Source organism: Scylla paramamosain, chromosome 39 (genome assembly GCF_035594125.1).
Source record: "Scylla paramamosain isolate STU-SP2022 chromosome 39, ASM3559412v1, whole genome shotgun sequence".
NCBI classification, from domain to species: domain Eukaryota; kingdom Metazoa; phylum Arthropoda; class Malacostraca; order Decapoda; family Portunidae; genus Scylla; species Scylla paramamosain.
This window is the reverse complement of record NC_087189.1, coordinates 7,650,393-7,657,261: the sequence shown is the minus strand read 5'-3', so window position 1 is coordinate 7,657,261 and position 6,869 is coordinate 7,650,393.

The following is a 6,869-nucleotide window of genomic DNA, read 5'->3' as shown; positions in this document are numbered from 1 at the left end:
TCTGCCCCTGTGACCTGGCAGAGTAGAGGGGCGCTTTATCCCTCTGGTTAGGCCGAGGGGCAGAGGGAAGCCTGCTGTGGTGAGGAGAAGACCTGTACTCTAGTCACTGGTAGAGCGGTGTGGAAAACAGACGGCAAAGTACCCAGAATTGTTCAATAGATCCCGAATACGTAAGTTGTTCTATAGGCTTAGATGTTAAGACACCATATACGTTGTGAACCGTAAGGAATGTAATTGTTGCTATAATTATAATTTGTGTATTGACCAATATATGTACTTACGATCCCGAAATCGTTCTGGTCAGGTTTGACCGTAACAGAATAAACTAACGAGTCAACAAAACGGGTCTAGTTCCTATCCACTTGTCGCACTGTGGCGGCAAAATTGCTAATATACTGAAGTCCAGAGGCCTTGGAAGTTTATGATAGGATGTCAGTTGAGGATCTGCAGGATTATGAGAAATCTAAGGCCAACATCCTGAGAGCTTATGAGCTATGGCCGGAGGCATGTAGGTTGCAGTTCTGTCGAGGGAAGAAAAGGCCTAGTGATTCATATCTTGAGGAGACATTCAAAAAGTGGATTGCTAGCAAGCAGACCACCGCGAGTTAAAAAAGCTCATGGTAATGGAACAACTGGCCGAGAAAGAGTTGGTGCCGCTGCTCAGGGAGAAAAGATTTAAAAGCCTAAAGGAAGTGGCTACTTGGGCTGATGATCATGTGTTGGCCCACTGTCATGTATCCTACCAAGAGGGTGTGGGAATTAAAGCGGCTGGGAAGAAATGGTCCGGAGGCAGTGGGAGTGGTAGTACTGGCCCAATAGGAAATCCCTGCCACAGCAGTGGGTTTGGGAACAAGTCTGTGCCCAGGACTTCGCATAACGCCAGGGCTCCTTTTGACTCAAAAAGGAGAGCAATGATGAATATGGTGCATAGTACCTCTAAATTTGTTCTTTCATCCAGTTCATCTGCATTCTTCCTTTCCAGTGTTACACATTCTTCTCTCTCACTAAACATCTCACCTACCCCACCTACTTCTTCCCAGAACCCTTTGATTGCCTCCCTGATTCCATCCTTCTCTGTTATAACTACACCCTCCACTTTTAGACTCTCCACACCAACACTGCCTGACATATTCTCACCTCTCATGAACTTGTACCATTCACGGCCACCTTTCTCCCTTAAAGATTGAATCATGCTCCTTTCACTCTTCACTTTAGCATTCATTATCATTCGTCTTGTCAACCGCTGCTGCTTCACATACGCTGCCCATGCATTCTGATACTCATTCTCTGCCTCATCGCTTTCATGCCTCTTTTTCCTCAGCCATCTACACTGTCTACTCATTCTCTTTCGCTCCTTCCTAGCCGCTCTGATTTCATCATTCCACCATGGTTTACAAACATTCTTTCTTCTACCTACTCTCACAAACCCTATCTGGTTCTCAGCAGCACCCCTCACGTCCTCAACCAGTTTCTCATTCAGATGCTCCACGTCATGCACACTTTCGTCGTCCCAGCTTCTCTCACTCAGATCAACCTGAAAGTTCTCCCACCCTACATCTCTCAGTCTCCACTTCTTTCTCTTACTTGCCACTTTCACTTCATTCCCACCCTGCATCAAGCACTCCACAACCAGCATGTTGTGATCGGACACAATATCAACCACACCATCCTCATCTATCCACATGTGCGACACAATTTCACGCATTCTTCCATTCACCAACATGTAGTCAATTGCCGATTCCTGTTCTCTTGCACTCCAAGCCACACGCCCCTCAGCCAAAGTAACGTTCAGATTTTCCAGCTCCAGTTCATCAACAAACTCTCCAAGCATTTCACCATTCCTGTTCACCTGTTCCCCCAGTATTCCCACATGTGCATTCATGTCACCCATAATTAGCACTCTCTCCTCTCCATGCTCTCTCACAACTTTCTTAAGTATGTCATACTTCCTCCTATTTTCCCTCTCTGCTCTTTCACCCATGACAGTCATGTACGCTACCACCAGTACCACCTTCTCTGGTCTGCCACGACCATCCATGCATTCCACTCTTACTGCAAGCACATCCTCACTACTTGTACACTCCCCCACATCAATCTCCTCTACTTTCAGTCCTCTTTCTTTCTTGTAGAGTAGGGCTACGCCTCCTCCCAGTGTTTCCTGTGCCTTACGCCCCTTTCCAATCATAACATACTCGCATCCCTCCATTCGTACATCATCTCTCAGGTGAGTCTCAGTGAGCCCGACTAAGTCGAATCTCCACTCCCTGAGCTCCTTGCATACATCCTCAAACTTGCCCACACCCCATCCTCTCACATTCATACAGCCAATCTTCACACATTTACTTGCCTGGTTAGTCTCTTTTCTTTCATGTTTGCTGACATCAGTGGGTCCTCCTCGTCATACATCGTCCACACAACACACCTGCCTCGCCCTCATCCACTCAGCCAGTCGACGTCCTAGCCTCTCATTCCCGTTGTGGTTGAGGTGGACCCCGTCTCTCCCGAAGAATTTGTCCTGGTCAAGGATCCCATCCATGTCCAGGAAGCTCACGTTGCCCTTCTTCTCTGCCATCCATTCCATCTTGATCTTCATGAGTTCCATGCATATCTTGCGGTTCGTTTCTCTTCTAACCTTCTCATACTGCACTCCTTCCCGTGGGCGCCGCAGGACCCCCACCACAGCCACACACATCTTCTTCTCTTCTGCTGCCCTCACTGCTTCTATCACTTCCTTTACCGTGTCTTCAGGAACTGCCTCTACTAAGTTGTTGCCTCCTCCTTGGACAACTAGCAGGCTTCTCTCTTCCATTTCTTGCACTTCTTCCTTGACTTTCCTCTTGATGTCTTGGATCTTAGCACCTCCCATGCTGGTGCACTCAATTTCCCTTCTCACAAAGTCGGGAGTCTTCCTTACCATGCTGTCTCCAATGACACGTACTGGGGCAAGGCCACTTGATCTTGATCTTGATCTTGATGGTACAGGTGGCACAGGATCACTCCCTTTGGATCGGCAACTCCTGTAGAAAGGAAAAAAAAAGAGAAACGAACAGCATCCTCTATCCTAATTGTTCATACACCTGGCACGCCACATTCTCTCCAGAAACTCTTTCACCGCCTCAATCATCCTTTCATTCGCCTCTCTACACAGTCCCAGCAACAACACCATCCACTCTTTTCCCGTCTTCTCCACTCTTTCATTCCTATTATGCCCTAACTCAGTCAGTATCACTTGCATCATCTCATTCCTGTCTCTGGCATACTTCACACATTCCAGCAGCACATGTTCCACCGTCTCATCCTCTCCCATGTCACACATCTGACACTTTGCTGCGGGACTCAGACCACCTGTAACTCCTTGCATTCACATCCATACACTGTGCCCTCGCTCGGAAGAGAAGATCACCGCCCAGGCTTCCATCATACCACCTTTCATACCTCGGGGCCTCTTTCTCCTTGTACCATTCCAGAGTCTTCTTTCTTTCCATCTCATTCTTCCATTCATTCAGTCCCACACATTTCACTTCTTTGTCTATCTCATTCTTCCATTTTCTCACATCCCATTCGGCTCCCACTCTGCCTCCTCTTGTTACCACCCATTCACGCTCATTTTGATTCCTCCCAGCCATTCTTATCGCCCACACAACTTGCAATCCATTCCTGTCTGTCATTCTCATGCATCTCTTCCTCCATTTGCTTCCACTTTCATTCCACAGGTACACCTTCCTTGCTATTCTTGCATCATCCATTCTCTCAAGCCTAATCTTGTACCTAAGTGTGGCTTTTGTGAGTCTTTCTCTGAAGGTGCTCCATCCCATGTCACCTCTCAAGGCTTCAACTGCTGTGCACTTCGGTGCACTCAGTGCCATCCTTGCTACTCTATTCTGGCCCACTTCTAACTTATCAATTTCACTTTCATTCCATGCAATCACATCCATACCATACATTATACTTGGCACAGCCACACTCTTCCACACTTCTCTCAACACATCATACTTACTTGCTCTCATCCTTGCCGCGCTTCCCAATCGACCTACCCACTGGTTTAGCATACTTATCTTTTCATTCCTTGCCTTTGCACACCCACTAGGACTCATCCACATCCCTAAGTACTTGTATTCTTGCACCTGTCTCAACTCATTCTCTCCAAGTCTCCATACCACATTACTTTCATCCTCTGACCTATTCACAATCATTACTTTGCTTTTCTCACTGCTAAACCTTACTCCAAAGTCTTTACCATAGCCATCCACTACATCCAACAAACTTTGAAGCTCATCTGCCGATTCACTCATAACAACTACATCATCTGCATAAAGGAGCACACATACACATACACATACACACTCTTGCCCCTACATTCATTCTTCTCATCCTGGCTGCTAACTCCTCTGTATACAGGCTAAAAAGGGTTGGTGACAATATACAGCCCTGCCTAACTCCTCTCTCACTCTTCACCCAGTCTGTTTCTATGTCTCCTAGCCTGTATCTAGCTCTTGTGTCCACATACATACTTTGCACTATGTTAACTATCTTTGCACTCAATGCAATCTTTTCTAAGACTCTACCTAACATTTCTCTGTTCACTCTATCATAAGCTTTCTCTATATCCAAAAAACCTAGGTACAATTTACCCCCATCCTTCTTTTTCTTCTCAATCATTTCATTCACCACAAACATATTGTCCTCAGCTCTCCTGTCCCTACGAAAACCATTCTGTTCTTCACCCAGCACTCCAGCTCTCTCAATCCATTTACACAGTCTCTCATTCAACACTGCACTGAAAACTTTACCTATTGTATTCACTAATGCAATTGGCCTGTAGTTCTTCAGCTCATTCTTACTCTTAAATCCTTCCTTATGCAACAGACACACTCTGCTCTCATTCCACTTTCTTGGCACTCTCTCTTCATCCCACACTCGGTTGAATAACTCAGTCATTCTGTCTATCACTACCTACCCACCATTCTTGTAGAACTCATACGGTATATCATCTGGACCTGCTGCCTTGCCATTCTTCTGCCTTCTCACACACCTCTCCACTTCATCCCTACTGATTCTTTCATCCAGTTCATCTGCATTCTTCCTTTCCAGTGTTACACATTCTTCTCTCTCACTAAACATCTCACCTACCCCACCTACTTCTTCCCAGAACCCTTTGATTGCCTCCCTGATTCCATCCTTCTCTGTTATAACTACACCCTCCACTTTTAGACTCTCCACACCAACACTGCCTGACATATTCTCACCTCTCATGAACTTGTACCATTCACGGCCACCTTTCTCCCTTAAAGATTGAATCATGCTCCTTTCACTCTTCACTTTAGCATTCATTATCATTCGTCTTGTCAACCGCTGCTGCTTCACATACGCTGCCCATGCATTCTGATACTCATTCTCTGCCTCATCGCTTTCATGCCTCTTTTTCCTCAGCCATCTACACTGTCTACTCATTCTCTTTCGCTCCTTCCTAGCCGCTCTGATTTCATCATTCCACCATGGTTTACAAACATTCTTTCTTCTACCTACTCTCACAAACCCTATCTGGTTCTCAGCAGCACCCCTCACGTCCTCAACCAGTTTCTCATTCAGATGCTCCACGTCATGCACACTTTCGTCGTCCCAGCTTCTCTCACTCAGATCAACCTGAAAGTTCTCCCACCCTACATCTCTCAGTCTCCACTTCTTTCTCTTACTTGCCACTTTCACTTCATTCCCACCCTGCATCAAGCACTCCACAACCAGCATGTTGTGATCGGACACAATATCAACCACACCATCCTCATCTATCCACATGTGCGACACAATTTCACGCATTCTTCCATTCACCAACATGTAGTCAATTGCCGATTCCTGTTCTCTTGCACTCCAAGCCACACGCCCCTCAGCCAAAGTAACGTTCAGATTTTCCAGCTCCAGTTCATCAACAAACTCTCCAAGCATTTCACTATTCCTGTTCACCTGTTCCCCCAGTATTCCCACATGTGCATTCTTGTCACCCATAACTAGCACTCTCTCCTCTCCATGCTCTCTCACAACTTTCTTAAGTATGTCATACTTCCTCCTATTTTCCCTCTCTGCTCTTTCACCCATGACAGTCATGTACGCTACCACCAGTACCACCTTCTCTGGTCTGCCACGACCATCCATGCATTCCACTCTTACTGCAAGCACATCCTCACTACTTGTACACTCCCCCACATCAATCTCCTCTACTTTCAGTCCTCTTTCTTTCTTGTAGAGTAGGGCTACGCCTCCTCCCAGTGTTTCCTGTGCCTTACGCCCCTTTCCAATCATAACATACTCGCATCCCTCCATTCGTACATCATCTCTCAGGTGAGTCTCAGTGAGCCCGACTAAGTCGAACCTCCACTCCCTGAGCTCCTTGCATACATCCTCAAACTTGCCCACACCCCATCCTCTCACATTCATACAGCCAATCTTCACACATTTACTTGCCTGGTTAGTCTCTTTTCTTTCATGTTTGCTGACATCAGTGGGTCCTCCTCGTCATGCGTCGTCCACACAACACACCTGCCTCGCCCTCATCCACTCAGCCAATCGACGTCCTAGCCTCTCATTCCCGTTGTAGTTGAGGTGGACCCCGTCTCTCCCGAAGAATTTGTCCTGGTCAAGGATCCCATCCATGTCTAGGAAGCTCACGTTGCCCTTCTTCTCTGCCATCCATTCCATCTTGATCTTCATGAGTTCCATGCATATCTTGCGGTTCGTTTCTCTTCTAACCTTCTCATACTGCACTCCTTCCCGTGGGCGCCGCAGGACCCCCACCACAGCCACACACATCTTCTTTTCTTCTGCTGCCCTCACTGCTTCTATCACTTCCTTTACTGTGTCTTCAGCACCTGCCTCTA